The 15,639-nt window shown below is 43.3% G+C and overlaps 1 long non-coding RNA gene and 1 pseudogene across 28 annotated transcripts in view; one reads left to right on the plus strand and one right to left on the minus strand.

Annotated features, from left to right (window-relative positions):
* Nucleotides 1–15,639, plus strand: part of LOC103351145 (uncharacterized) — a 271,397-nt gene that overhangs the window by 243,402 nt on the left and 12,356 nt on the right. The gene's annotated exons all lie outside the window — the stretch shown is intronic.
* LOC127482649 (serine/threonine-protein phosphatase 4 regulatory subunit 2 pseudogene) lies at nucleotides 12,782–15,621 on the minus strand (annotated as a pseudogene).

Below are 15,639 nucleotides of genomic sequence, written 5' to 3' on the forward strand. Positions count from 1 at the left end.
GGTTACAACAGTCAGAGCTGGACCAGGCCTAAGCCAGGAGCTGGGAGCCTCTTCTGTGGGTCTCCCTCATGGGTGTAGGGGCCCAAGCACTTGGGCCATCCTCTACTGCTTTTCTCAGGCCACCAGCAGGGAGCTGGACTGCAAGTGGAGCAGCCGGGACCACAACTGATGCCCTTATGGGATGCTGGTGTCGTTAAGTGGAGGCTTTACCTGCTACGCCACAACACTGACATCAGGAAAAATCTTAGAAAGCCATACTTGGTGCCCAATTGTTAAGATGATTGGAAGTCATTAAGACCTATTTTACTTACTCCTGTTTTTTTTTCTTCTTTTCTTTTACTCTCTCTCTCTCTCTTTTTTTTTTTTTTAATCTTTGTAACCCGCCATAAATCTATTATGGGGCGAAACAAAGAATGGATGTAAAGATAAAGAATGAACTTAAAGGGGGACCAGTATTGTGGCACAGCAGGCTAAGTTACTGTTTGCAGTGCTGGCATCCCATATCAGAGTGATGGATGGAGTCCCAGCTGCTCCATTTCTGATCCAGCTTCCTGCTAATGTGCCTGAGAAGGCAGAGGGACATGGCCCTAATTCTTGAGCCTCTGCCACACCCATGAAGGAGACCAGGATGAAGTTACTGGCTCCAGACTTGGGCTCAGCCCAGAACTGGCTGCTGTAGCCATCTACGGGAGTGAACTAGAGAATGGAATCTCTCTCTCTCTCTCTCCCTTTCTTTGTCACTTCACCTTTCAAATAAATAAATCAATCTTCTTTTTGAAAAAAAAGAGAAGAATAGGGCTGGTGCTGTGGTGTAGCAGGTAGGGCCAATGCCTGTGGTGCTGGCATCCCAGATGGGTGTCAGTTAGAGACTTAGATGTTCCACTTCCAATCCAGCTCTCTGCTGTGGCCTAGGAAAGCAGTGGAAGGTGGCCCAAGTTCTTGAGCCCCTACACTCATGTGGTAGACCAGGAGGAAGTTCCTGGCTCCTGGCTTTGGATATGCCCAGCTGTAGCTGTTGGGGTCATTTGGGGAATGAACCAGCAGATGCAAGATTCTCTCTCTCTCTCTCTCTCTCTCTCTCTCTCTCTCTCTCTCTCCCCTCTCCCTCTCCCTCTCTCCCTACCTCTCTGTAACTCTGCCTTTCAAATAAATAAATCTTAAAAAGAGAAAGAGAGAGAGAGAAGAATGAATTGATGGGAACAATGGAGAATATTTGAAGTTGGGAATGGGGCGATCACTTCAGAAGTAGTCCAGAATCCACCAGTTTGTATATGTCTGTAGGTTTTCCCATCGCAATAAAAGCACATCTTGCTTAATGAAAAGCCCACTGTCTGTAAAGTAGAATTTGTATTTCCTCTTTTCATGCTAAGTATGACAGTCAATCTAAAATAATATTTGCCTCATTTTAAAAATAGTATGTGCTTGTTGTGGTAAACTAGGAAACCCTGAACAGAAAAGCACAGAGAAAATGTTTTGTCTGGGAGAGTTGGTAAAGCTCTGTATTATAACCTCAGTAAAATAAATCTACATGTGACATAAAATCCATAAGGCCCAGGCTTCCATCTCTATTACTGGGTTGATAAACGACAAATAGCCTCCTATTCTGATAGTATACAAGAATGTCCATTTGTTCTTCAAAGAGAGACATGCAATGCAAGGAATTTGCATTAAAATATTTCTTGGTTCTACTATTATAATCTAACTTATTTCTAGTCAACAGCTGGAACCAAAGAATGTCAAGCTTGGAGCAGGCTCTGCCCTCGGGATTATACCATTCATATCCCACTTATATATTTTAGAAAGTGGTTCTAGTTTCCAACTCAGCTGTTGAGTTCTTTCAAACTGCAATCTAAAAGCAGTGCGGTATCACAACCATGAAACTAAACCATATAAATATATCACCGAAGACTTTATCTCTATGCTGGGAGTCGAAAGCAATTGTTTTAGGGAAAATCTTTAGAGCTATTTTATGATCATTATTTCCATCATCTCCTCTTGGTTAGGGCTATAAATCTCTAATTCATCTTATCCTCACAGCCTCTAATTTGATTTCATAAATTAAATAATAATAAAGGCTTTGCCTAAAGCCAGCACTCTGAAGACAGAGATTGTATCTCCAAAATAAAAACAACTGAAAAGCCTTCTCAAGCTTTACTTGAGTGTGAATGCTGGCACTCTCACAAAAAAGTAGGCCTGTGGTATTTCAGAGAGAAAAGTGAACCTTCGAGGACACAGAAAAGAACCAACCACTAAAGCGTGATGTGGCATTGAAAAATGATCAGAACAATCTTGAACATGTCTCAAAGGGTGGAACAAAGTGAAATACATCATCAAAGAAATACCTGTAATGACTGGGCAGACATAAGACAGGGTAGACATCCTTTAGGGAGGAGCAAGAGTATTCTCCATTTAACCTTTGGTAAACTCTGTTTAAATATGCAACTTTCCAGGGAGAAGTTCTAACAGTGTTATGATAGCACAATATTTATAACTACTGCAACAGATTTCCATTGGGTTCATCTCTCCACCCTTGGGCATAGCCATGATATTTGTATGTCCCTTTCCAATGACAGAAGAGTCTGGAGCTTCTTTCCTGGGGGTGCCAGAGGGAGAGCCCTGACGCATTAAACAAAGCTGCTTTCTTGGACTGGCATCATCGGCCATATATGTGGTCATCCTAAGATTGTATCACTAGGCTGCTGTCTTAAGCTGCAGGTGGGGATGAGGAGATTGGGTGAGGATAGGGAGATGGTGATGGGGAAGTGACTTGCAAGCTCCTCCAACCTTAACAACCATTTCTATCTGAATAGAAAACTGAAGATGACAAATAAGAAACACAGATGTTGCCACAGGGGCTGTGGTTTTGATTCCATAGCTTGGCAATGGAACACCTTAGGTAAACTGTGTTCAACTTAGGAATATGGGCAAAACTGATCTCATTCTGCCATATGCATTAGAACAGCTCCAGTGTTCTGGTTCTTTCTAAAAGTGCCCATGCTTCAAGCCTAAATATAACACCCTAAGGTATCATTCCATAATTTATATCTTTATGCAGATTTTTTTCTTTAATCTGTCATTCACATTCATTTAGACTAAGTGTAAAAGGTGAGTTAGCCTACTTTCTCACCTAGAACATATTCATGTGAATCTGAGAAAATCAAGAGGGGATCATTCATGAATGAAAGGTTTATTGCTTTTATTTTCTGTATTCCATCATTATGTTACAAGGTTAGATCAAGTACCTATTTCCAAAACATCATATTTGGTCACAATAATGAAGACATGGTTTAAAAAAAAAAAACAACTTAGGGTTGGTATTAGGCAGCCATTAGGAATGAACAGATGTTCTTTGTTCTCCCAGTTTTTGTGTTAAAGTCTATTTTGTCTGAAATTAGGATGGCTACACCAGCTCTTTTTCATTTCTGTTAGCATGGAATATCTTTTTCCATCCTTTCACTTTCAGTTTATGTGCCTCTTTGTTGGTGAGATGTGTTTCTTGGAGGTAGCAAATAGATAGGGTTTTTTTTTTTAATCCATTCATTTAGTCTGTGTCTTAACTGGAGTGTTGAGGCTGTTTGCATTCAAGGTGACTATTGATAAGTAACAACTTTGCCCTGTTATTTTCCCATAAATATTCTTATTTTTTACTTTGGATTTCCTTTGTACTTTTACTGGGAGATTTTCTTCCTTCAGCTTCTTTCATAGTGTTGACCATATTTCTGTGTTTCTCAGCAGAACATCCTTAAGCATCTTTTGCGGGGCTGGATGGGTAGTGACAAATTCTTTCAACTTCTGTTTGTCATGGAAGTCTTTATTTCACCTTCATTCATAAATAGGAGCTCTGTGGGGTATAGTATTCTGGGTTGACATTTCTTTTCTCTTAAGACTAGGAATATATTTCCTAGCCTGTAGGGTTTCTGTTGAGAAGTCTGCTGTGAGTCTAATAGAATATCCTCTCTGAAAGTTATCTGGCGTTTCTCTTGCACATTTTAGATTCTTTTCTTTATGTTTTACTGTGGAGAGTTTGATTATAATATGTCATGGTCAAGATCTTTTCTGGTCATATCTATTAGGAGTTCTATGGTTTTCCTGTACTTGGATGTTCCTTTCTTTCTCCAAATTGGGGAAATTTTCTGTTATTATTTCACTAAAAAGGCCTTCTAATCTGTTCTCTCTTTCCACACCTTCAGGCACTCCTGGAACCCATATGTTGGGTTGTTTGTATCCTGTAGATTCCCAACAGTGTTTTTCAGTTTTCTAATTTCTTCCTCTTGTGTTTGGTCTGACTGTATAATTTCCTGTGCTTTGTCTTCTAAGTCAGATATTCTTTCTTCTGCTTCACCGATTCTGTTGTTAAGGCTTTCCACTGCATTTTTTATTAGTTCTATTGAATTCTTCATTTCCAAGATTTAATTTTGATTTCTCTTTAAGATCTCAATTTTGTGGGAAAAATTTTCTTTCATGTCATGTACAGATTTCATTAGTTCATGATTACTTCTAAGGAATCCTATGATCAATTTTTTGAATTCCATTTTCTGGCATTTCTTCAGTCTCATCATTTTTACAATCTAATATTGAAGTGTTGTGTACTTTTGGGGACATCATGTTATTTTCCTTATTCTTGTTTCTTGAATTGGTGCATTTGTTATTTGGCATTTGTGGAGATACTCATTGGAGATACTCTTTGTATTTTCACTGTGGTGGTTTTTATCTTTATACTATTCCTATGCAGGTTAGTGGAGTGTCTGCTTTCAGTGAATACCTAGAGGTGTGTGGTAGGTGTGGCCAGGGAGCTCTGTTCAGTTCTCCAAGGTGAAGGGTGTGTCTGAGGTTTCACACCCAGGTTTGGCATGGTAAATCTCCTTTTTTTTTTTTTATCAGAGGAGAGGTTTGTTCTTGTCTGTTGGTGTAGACTCAGCTGAGCTCCTCTCCTCAAAGGACACCAGTGCCTGGGTGCTAGCCCCAGTGGGTATATTATTATTCTGCTCTGCCACAAGGATCACACAAAGTATCTGTGTAGTCCCCAGTGTAAGCTCAGATTTCCCCAGCAATGTCTCTCCCAGGTAACCAGGGAGTCCTGAGCACATGCAGCATCCTACAGTGACTGCCCAAAGTCCCAGCCACACCCTGAGTCCTCCCATGCAGCCTCAGTGTTTTCACAGTCCTGGCACACAAACCTCTCATAATCACAAACACCCAGTCCCTTGTCTGTTCTCCCTACCAGATTCAGGAGTCTCTGTTTGGCTGGTTGCTGGGTGTGGACACAGCTGGCATAGCTGTGACATATGTCCAAAATAGTGCCTGCTCTCTATCAGCTTGTTACAGGATACTGTTGCAGGGTGATCAGGGAGAGAGAAACATACCTGCCCCTTTGTGTTTTTTTTCTCCTCTAGTTTGGCAGGTACACTCTCCCCTATGGGGCTCCAAGCCATTTTCACTCTAGGCTTTTCCTGCAGCTTTATTGCAAGTGGCTTAGGCTACTGCAGTCTGGTCTCACCTCACCTTCCAATGCTGATGTGGAGGCTCTCGGCTGTTGGGGTCCTGAGTTGTGCACATCCATGCCCTCCACCTAGGTCCACTGTGTCCCACTAATTTGCACAGAGTTTCCGCTGCTGTTTCCTCCCTAACTCTTCCCTGAGGCTGCACTCTTTCCACTTTTTTTTTTTAATTTTTTGACAGGCAGAGTAGACAGTGAGAGAGAGACAGAGAGAAAGGTCTTCCTTTGCCGTTGGTTCACCCTCCAATGGCCACCATGGCCAGCGCGCTGCGGCCGGCGCACCACGCTGATCCGAAGCCAAGAGCCAGGTGCTTATCCTGGTCTCCCATGGGGTGCAGGGCCCAAGCACTTGGGCCATCCTCCACGGCCCTCCCTGGCCACAGCAGAGAGCTGGCCTGGAAGAGGGACAACCAGGACAGGATCCAGTGCCCCAACCGGGACTAGAACCCGGTGTGCCAGCGCCACAAGGCGGAGGATTAGCCTAGTGAGCCGCGGCACTGCCAAACATTATTTATACATTTATGTAATTTATTTTATTCGTGTATTAGTTTCTATTACTGTGCAACAAATCACACAGACCTAGCAGCTTAAAACATCCATTGCTATGGTTTGACTTTGTTCACTTAGGATTCTTTTTTTTTTTTTTTTGACAGGCAGAGCGGATAGGGAGAGAGAGAGACAGAGAGAAAGGTCTTCCTTTGCCGTTGGTTCACCCTCCAATGGCCGCCGCGGCCGGCGTGCTGCGGCCAGCGCACCGCACTGATCCAATGGCAGGAGCCAGGTGCTTCTCCTGGTCTCCCATGGGGTGCAGGGCCCAAGCACTTGGGCCATCCTCCACTGCCTTCCTGGGCCACAGCAGAGAGCTGGCCTGGAAGAGGGGCAACCGGGACAGAATACGGCTCCCCGACCGGGACTAGAACCTGGTGTGCCGGTGCTGCAAGGCGGAGGATTAGCCTGTTGAGCCACGGCGCCAGCCCCTCTTTCCATTTTTTTTAAACTATCTTCTAGACTAGAGCAGTAAGCTCCCTCCCTACTCCGTCATCTTAATCCAATTCCAGATAATATTTCATAATCACTACACTGAGATTGTGGAATGAATATACTTTTTACACAGAAGTACAACATGCTAGGAAACTGCAATATCCTATTGTCAGAGCATGTGTCATTTCCAATAAAGCCTTTTTTATCCTCCTGGTCTCTTTCTGAAGATCATTTAAATCTTCAGCAGCAACCAAGAATAGATCCGATAGAGTTCTTCCCCATTTATTCTTTTTTTTTTTTTTAAGATTTATTTATTTATTTGAAAGTTAGAATTACACACAGAGAGAGAGATCTTCCATCCAATGGTTCACTCCCCCAATTGGCCACAACAGCTGGAGCTGTGCCGATCTGAAGCCAGGAGCTTCTTTCAGATCTCCCACATGGGTGCAGAGGCCCAAGGACTTGGGCCATCTTCTACTGCTTTCCCAGGCCACAGCAGAGAGCTGGATTGGAAGTGGAGCAGCCAGGTCTCGAACCGGCACCCATACGGGATGCCAGCGCTTCAGGCCAAGGTGTTATCCCGCTGCACCACAATGCTGGCCTCTCCCCATTTACTTTTAAGTCACCTTCCATGACCGATCTTGTTTAAAGATTTTTTTTTATTTGAAAGGCAGAGTTAACAGAGAGGCAGAGCAGAGGAAGATAGAAGTCTTCCATCCTCTGGTTCACTCCCCAAGTGGCTGCAATGGCCAGAGCTATGTGGATCCAAAGCCAGGAGCCAGAAGCTTCTTCTGGGTCTCCCACACAGACGCAGGGTCCGAAGGATTTGGGCATCTTCCACTGCTTTCCCAGGCCATAGCAGCGAGCCATATTGCAGGTGGAGCAGCCGAGACTCGAACCAGCACCCATATGGGATGCCGGCACTGTAGGTGGCAGCTTTACCTGCTATTCCACAGCACCGGCCCCCCGTGACTGATCTTGAAAATCTCTAGGGAGAGAATGATTTCAAATTCCTCCATACACAGAAAACTTTGAGCTGCTGAATGCTGTTTCTAAAATCTAACCACACATCAAAACTGTGAACAGTAGGAAGGGCATTGAAGGACAAAGTGGCAGGCATGATCACATATTTGATTTTATACTTACATATTATTTGAATATTTTTCTAGAAGCCATGTATTCATTTAAAAAAGATAAGAAAATGTTCTCATTTAACATCATTCTGAAAGTCAGCCTTGTTTTTGTCGCATTAACCCAGTAGATATTTCTACAAATAACCTCCAATAGGTTGTTTAGAGTCTTCTCATCAGTGCTGCTATTTTTAAAACTGTCTTCATATTTGGTCTATCATCTAACTCTGTTCCTAGTTTTTCATGTGCAGTGAAATCTCTTAGTCACACTTGATTGGGTTTGGGTTTCTAGTTAGTTTGAAAACTACCATTGTTTGGGGAATTAAGCTCATCTAGATACATGCACACAAAGAGAGAATATCATCTAATTTTCTTTGATACTTCAGAAGTTATTTCCAGAATATTTTCATTTTATATACTAATTATCATCACATACTCTTGCATAATATATGTGACAGATGTAGAACATTGGGCTAAATTACAGTAACATCCTGAAAAGTCACTTGTATGAATTGCTGACATCAACTTATCTTTCGTCCATTTGTTTCTCATTAAAATAAAGTCTGGATGAGACTTCTGGTTCTGGTCAACATGGAGTGCCCTGTTCCTCCCTCTTAAAACTGTGGAAGGAATGTGAAAGTTGTCGGTATCAAAACAGAATCACTTGGGCTGGTGCAGTGGCACACTAGGTTAATCCTCCGCCTGTAGCTCCGGCATCCCATGTAGGCACCGGGTTCTAGTCCTGGTTGCTCCTCTTCCAGTTCAGCTCTCTGCTGTGGCCCGGGAGGGCAGTGGAGGATGGCCTAAGTGGTTGGGTTCCTGCACCCCCATGGGAGACCAGGAGGAAGCTCCTGGCTCCTGGCTTTGGGTTGGTGTATCTCCGGTCATGGCGGCCATTTGGGGAGTGAACCAATGGAAGGAAGACCTTTCTCTCTGTCTCTGTCTCTGTCTCTCTCTCTCTCTCATTGTTTGTAACTCTACCTGTCAAATAAATAAATCTTAAAAAAAAAAAAAAACGGAATCACTTCTTGGTAAACTTGGAAGTGAAGAACTGAAGATGACTGGTGCTGGATGGAAAAGCCTTAATTGTTATTACGGCAGCTCTGCTATTTTTGTGACATGATGATTGAGTTGAACAGAATCAAAGTACAGTAGTAACTGATCTCCCCTTGTTCTTGGATGAGTGAGCAGATGCTCAAGTATTGAGGTCAGCATTCTTGAGCATATCAAGTGAGCGATGCTTGGCTACTGCTTCTGTTTGAAATGATGGTGCATTTCGGTTGTGATCTGAAGCTCTGAAGTGCTTGTGGCATCTCCTTGCTTCCATGGAACTCTCATTATTCAAATGTGACAGACTGGGTAAAACACTAGTTAGGCTGAGTCAGTTGTCTTTATATGAATTCAATTTTTTTCTGTTTTTTTTTTAAATAGTTTTTAGCTAAAGATCATGAAGAACAATGAATACCTAAAACTGTGCTGATAGAGAAAATCTCATTTAAGAAGGTGCATTTTTTTTACAAAGCTGTGTCATATCATCCTTTGGGCCCACTGCTGGAAAAGTAGAATCAAATATCAAATAATGTCTTTTTAATTATATCCTCTAGTATTGTATAGATGTAGGACAATATTGTATCGTATCTCTGTGAATGTAAGTATCTCGCTTTATGCTAAGTAGCAGTGATCATGCTTTACAGAGCTATTTTTAATGTTAGTTCAGAATGTTTTCTTTCCAGAAGATGATTGCGAAGGTTCCACAACTGTACCAGAACTTTGCTGTTTTCACATTTTTTTTAACCTTCTTCCTCCCTTTTTTAGTGGAGTGTGAGAGATGCCTCTATAACCTGGAAAAGCTGTTGCTCTTATTGATACATCACATACTGCTGTTGCTGGTGTGTGAGTGTGTGTGTGTGTGTGTGTGTGTATAAAATTGAATTTTTAGAAACTTAATCTGTGCTGTCAACTTTGAAAAAAAAATCCCAGTTTATCACGTTGAGTTGGCATTGTACAGAAATTAACAGCCATTTTGGTCTAGAAATGTTAAACACAATTTTTTCCACATTTGTATTAAATATGTAAGGTCTTCTCTATGTGAGGGTTATTACAGAAACTAATAAAGTGTTCTCTTGGAGTCACCTGTGTCAACCCCAATAAAAATAAGTAAATCTAGAAGACTCTGAAGAAACAGTTCTTACACATTATTGCCTGATAGTAACTATCATAGAAGACTCTCCTGGAACCACAGCATTGTACACCAACCTTATATTAGAAGTATTTCTACAAGGATATCTATCCAGCAGCTGTCTGTTTAACCTCGAACTAACATCACTCTAGTTATTAATCATTGTAGCCAAAGATGTTGTTTCAAAGTATTTTTATGTAATTCTCCTCATTTTTGGCTTCATAAACTTTCCTTAGCCTCAATATCTTTGAATATGTCCATTGTCTACCATGCAATGATGTATTACTCCCTTTGCAATCGTCTGATACTCCCAAATAAATACCATTATTATTTGGAGAGCTTCTCTCTCTCTCTGTCTCCTATTGTTTATGTTGTTACTTAGGTTGACACAACTGTGGACACAACACAACGAACATAGTGAGACTCACAGGAGGAAAGGAGAGGGTGAATTGCCTAGGGACTTTGGGACTTGAGAAGCAACATGACACTGAGTTCTATGGGCTTCCTTGTTGTCTCCCATGTGTCCTAGACAGGGTGGTGTAGAGTCCTGTAGCCTGGAACTACCACTGACACAGACAAAATAACTAAGAAAAGTATTCTTTCTGGACAAAGAGGCCTCGCAATGGAGAAGCTTTTTGGCAATACCTGCTCTGCTCTTGCTGTACACTAAGAGGAAGCTTGTCTCCCTTTCCTTGTAGTTTCTTTTTCTTTTTTTTTTTTTTTTGTAAAGATTTATTTATTTATTTGAAAGTCAGAGTTACACACAGAGAGAAGGAGAGGCAGAGAGAGAGAGAGAGAGAGGTCATCCATCCTCTGGTTCACTCCCCAATTGGCCACAATAGCCGGAGCTGTGCTGATCTGAAGCCAAGAGCCAGGAGCTTCCTCTGGGTCTTCCCATGAGGGTGCAGGAGCCTAGGGACTTGGGCCATCTTCTTCTGCTTTTCCAGGCCACAGCAGAAAGCTGGATTGGAAGTGGAGCAGCTGGGATTCGAACCAGCATCCATATGGGATGCCAGCACTGCAGGCTTTACCCTCTACACCATAGCACCGGCCCCAATCATGGTGGCTTTTTAAGAGACCACATACACATGGATGAGTGTGCTCCCTGCCTCTGCTTCCTGGTTTGCATGTGATCTCTCCTCTGTGCTTGTCTGAGCATCCACCACCCTTATCAGACACCTGACCATGAAGGTCACCCTTTCTTGGACTGTGAACATCCAAGACCAGAAGCCAAAATAAACTTTCCCTCAAAAGTAGCTCCTCTCTGGTATTTTAGTTATAGTAATCAGAAGCTAACTGTGGAGAGATGACCTGCTGTCTGCACCCTGAAGCAGCAAAATTGTGTGTATCGGCCCCTGGCTTCCCCCTCCATGGTGACAATGGGGCCTAGCAGGGATGTGGGCTTATACCCCCTTGAGGCAATGAGATGGTAGGAGTCAGTGCCTCATTTCCACTGGGAAGTATCAGTGGGGCCAAGGGAGGAGCTGAGCTTCCTCCCACCCACTTTACTGTCATGCAGTAGTGTGAGTCAGCTCCTACTTTTGCCAGGATTCTGCCAGAAAGCTAAACGTATACACATCCCAGCCCTCAATATCTCAACAGGGGCATGGCCTGATAATAAAAATGAATAAACATGGCCCAGAGTACCATAACAATGCCAAAACTACCAGGACCTAATTAAAAATCACAACATGCATGAGAAAAGACAACAGATGTCAACATTAAGATGAATCAGATGGAGTTATCTGACAATTTAAAAAATACTTCAAGAAGCAATTACAACTTCTAAAAGATTTATTTATTTATTTCAAAGTCAGAGCGACAGAGAGAAGGAGGGAGAGACAGGAGAGAGCGAGCTTCCATCCTCTGGTTCACTCCCCAGATGGCCACAATAGCCAGGGGTGAGCCAGACCAAAGCCAGGAGCTAGGAGCTTCATCCGCATCTTCCAGGTGGATGGTGAGGGCTCAAACACTTGGGCCATCTTCTGCTGCCTTTCCCAGGTCATTAGCAGGGAGCTGGATCAGAAGTAGAGCAGCCAGGCCATGAAATGTTGCCCATATGGGATACAACAGTTGATGGATTGTATCAATGTCAATTTCCAATTGTGATATTATACTGTAGGTATATCAGAGGTATTGGAGATTTGGAAAACTAGATGAAGAGTACATAGGATGGGGGCAGCATTGTGGTGTAGAAGATGAAGCCGCTGCCTGCAATGATTGGTGTCACATATGGGTGCCAGTTCAAGACCCAGCTGCTCCACTCCCAATCCAGCTCCCTGCTAATGTGCCTGAAAAAGGAGCAGAAGATGGCCCAAGTACTTGGGCTCTTGCACCCAGGTGGAAGACCCAGAAGAAACTTTTGGCTCCTAGTCTGCCTCTGATCGGCCCATCCCCAGTCATTGTGGCCATCTGGGGAGTGAACCAGCAGATGGAAGATCTCTCTCTGTCTCTCCCTCTATAAATATGTCTCTGTCTTTCAAATAAAAGAAAAAGAGTGCATGGTATCTCTGGGTTACAACTGCATGTGATTCCACAATTATCGCAAAACAGAAAAAAAATTTTTTTTCACAAGGCCAGATTTTATTTGAATTACTCAGAAGAGAAAGAAAATATCCTCTGAAAGAGGTGAACTCAATCATTGCCAATGGAAAAAGTATCCACTGTATTCATCACCTCTTATAGAAACAGAAAAATATAATGCTTCCCCCTTAGAATAATATATATGTATATATGTGTATGTATATATGACTTAAAGTTCCATTGTACACAAACAATAAAATCTGGAAACCAGCATGAACCCCTGCAATTCACATTAAAATATTGACATTATGATCAAAACAGGAAAACTGCTAGAGCTCTCAGAGGCAAGACAAAAAGCTCTCCTGCATATATATAAACTAAATATAATAATCTCAAGAGTTTTCAAAATTCTCATTACCTTCCAGTTTAAAAACTTTAATCCTAAATTTCAGAAAAAATCTATACACAAATCATTGATTTGACCAGATCTAAAAAACAGTGAGCAGTAGGTAAGCAGGACCCAGAGGAGCTGATATTCATAGTTCTTATGTGTACAACTCTTTCAGGGTTTAAAGTACTTTACAGCGTGTTTCTCTTATAAAACTACAGGTCCACTTCATCAGATGCAAGTTTTCTACAGTGTAAAACCAGGGCTGTATGCAAAGCACTGCGTCTGTGTGTTTCTAAAGAGTCAGTCCTGCTCCCCTGGCTGCTCTGGGGCTCCTGAGGCTTCAGCATCGTTTCCCATGATGACTCTGTCAGAATCTCTCCGGTTTCACTGGCGCTGGGTCCTTCGAATTCTTCCGTTTCATGGCAGTTAGAACCATTACAGGGCCTGTGTTTCCTCTGGCTTCAGAATGCAAATGTCTCTCAGCTGAGACACCTCGGAATCCGCCGGTGGATTATTTTCCTCAGCAGTCTCTTCATTCACAGTGACGGCATCACCAGATTCTTTTTCTTGTTTTTTTTTCTTTCTGGGCCATTTCTCTTGATGTCGTAGAAGATTCTTCCTCTTCTTCCTCCTCTTCTGCGCACTGCTGCCTGGCAGTGCGGCTTTCTTTGTCTTTACCCCGAGGTGAAGTCAGGCTTTCGGTTCTGCTTGCAAGAACCCTCTGGAAGCTGTCTGACCGCCGCCTCTCTCACTTCCCCTTCCTTGTCCAAGCTCAGTCTTTTCACTTCCTGGCCCTCGGCTGCCACAGCGTCTTCTTCTGGGTGTTTGTATGGGGCTCACGGAGGAGACTTCTGATTCAGGTTTCAGCGAGTCACCGTGCTTTTTCTCTTCACTGTCTGGGCTCTCAGACAAACCGTTTGTTGTCATTGGAACTGACAGAGCCAGCGCCGCGGCTCACTAGGCTAATCCTCCGCCTTGCGGCGCTGGCACACCGGGTTCTAGTCCCGGTCGGGGCGCCAGATTCTGTCCCGGTTGCCCCTCTTCCAGGCCAGCTCTCTGCTGTGGCCCGGGAGTGCAGTGGAGGATGGCCCAAGTGCTTGGGCCCTGCACCCCATGGGAGACCAGGAGAAGTACCTGGCTCCTGCCATCAGATCAGCGCGGTACACCGGCCGCGGCGGCCATTGGAGGGTGAACCAACGCAAAGGAAGACCTCTCTCACTGTCCAGTCTGCCTGTCAAAAAATTAAAAAAAAAAAAAAAAAAAAAGACAGGAACTGACAGAGAAACCTTTGGTGGATTAAGTGGCCTGGGGGGTCCCAGACCCATTTATATTAGACCTCTCCCTAAAGCTTGGTGAATTTCCAGGAAACATAACACCGTTCATTCCATTTAAACTATTATAACTAGTTTTCTCTGAAGCAGGATAACCACAGCTAACAACCACCGTGTTCTTTCTACTCCTCTGAGAAATTGCTCTGTTCCGATATAGTTTCTTCTTGGATCTGTTAGCAATTCACATGTCGCTGAATAGTAAAAGGGGCACCATTAAATCCAGTGACAGTTTTCAGTAATCTTCCCTTCATTTCCTCAAAGGGGATATCCTCCACATTAGGGTTGGGAGAACCTCTTGGCTCAGGAGCTGAAGTTCTGAAAACATCCATCACTTTCTCCAGTTTGAAAATAAAATAGCCTTTAAATTGGGGCCACTGAGTCACTGTTTCTCCAGTCTTGGCTACATCACAAAGAAACTGATCCAGGACAGGATCCTTTTTACCCCTCTTCTTAAAATCTTCCCGAGCCGCTACCACTAGCCCTCCATCATGGCACCCAGGACATTACCCCACCCAGAAAAATTTAAAAATCAAGTATTAAGTGTGCAAAGAATGAAGCTACTACAGTTTTTCTTTTTTTTTTTTTTTTAAGATTTTGTTTATTTGTTTGAGAGGAAGAGTTACAGTGAGAGGGAAGGTCTTCCTTCCGTTGGTTCACTCCTCAAATGGCCACAATGACCGGAGCTGTGCCGATCTGAAGCCGGAGACAGGAGCATCTTCCAGGTCTCCCATGTGGGTGCAGGGGCCCAAGGACTTGGGCCATCTTCTACTGCTTTCCCAGGCCATAGCAGAGAGCTGGATTGGAAGAGGAGCAGCCGGGACTCAAACCGGCACCCATATGAGATGCTGGCGCCGCAGGTGGAAGATTAACCTACTGCGCCAGGGCTGAGGCTCCAGCTATTACAGTTTTTCAATCAATTTTATTCTGAATAAATTTGTTCATTTGTTTAGGTGGCCATACATAGAGTTTATAAAATTTAAATAGGTGCACGGAATTTAATATATTCTATTCCTTATATTTCTTCCAAGAGTACTGGATAGGCCACTAATATGTCTGGCATATGGGTCAGGTGCCTTTGAGTCTAACGTGGTTGCAATATTCTACTTGGGCATTACTGCTGAATCAGGGGCTGATGACAGGAGGCAAACTGCAGAATCACTGAAGAGCCCCGGGAGAATTTATGCTGCTTCAGGAGCAGTTTGGCATGAGGCATAGACTTGGCTATAGAACCTGAAGACTGGAGGGCAGCGATGCAGGCTGCCAGTTAAGACATCCCAATTTTGTTAATGAAGAGAGCTGTCCCACTAAACTCTCAGGGCTGCTGGAGGCACTCTGTGAATGAGCAGAACTTACAGGCTGGGAGGCTGTAGGGGGAGCCAGTTTGCACTCTGCATCCTGTGTACACGTGACGGTGTTTTGCGTCTCACCTCTGGTTCCAGCACAGGAGTTGGAAGGATTGTAGCTGTGACCTTTGTTACTGGGACAGCTGCATTCGTTGTCTCACTTACAAAAGTTTTTGTGTTAAATACACTCACAACAAAGCCACGGGAAACCTTCACATCCACAAGGACAACCCCGAGACAGTACATGTTTTGACGAGGAGGATT

The sequence above is a fragment of the Oryctolagus cuniculus genome, chromosome 12 (genome assembly GCF_051225735.1).
Source record: "Oryctolagus cuniculus isolate XC-2025 breed Fujian yellow rabbit chromosome 12, ASM5122573v1, whole genome shotgun sequence".
Classification (NCBI taxonomy): domain Eukaryota; kingdom Metazoa; phylum Chordata; class Mammalia; order Lagomorpha; family Leporidae; genus Oryctolagus; species Oryctolagus cuniculus.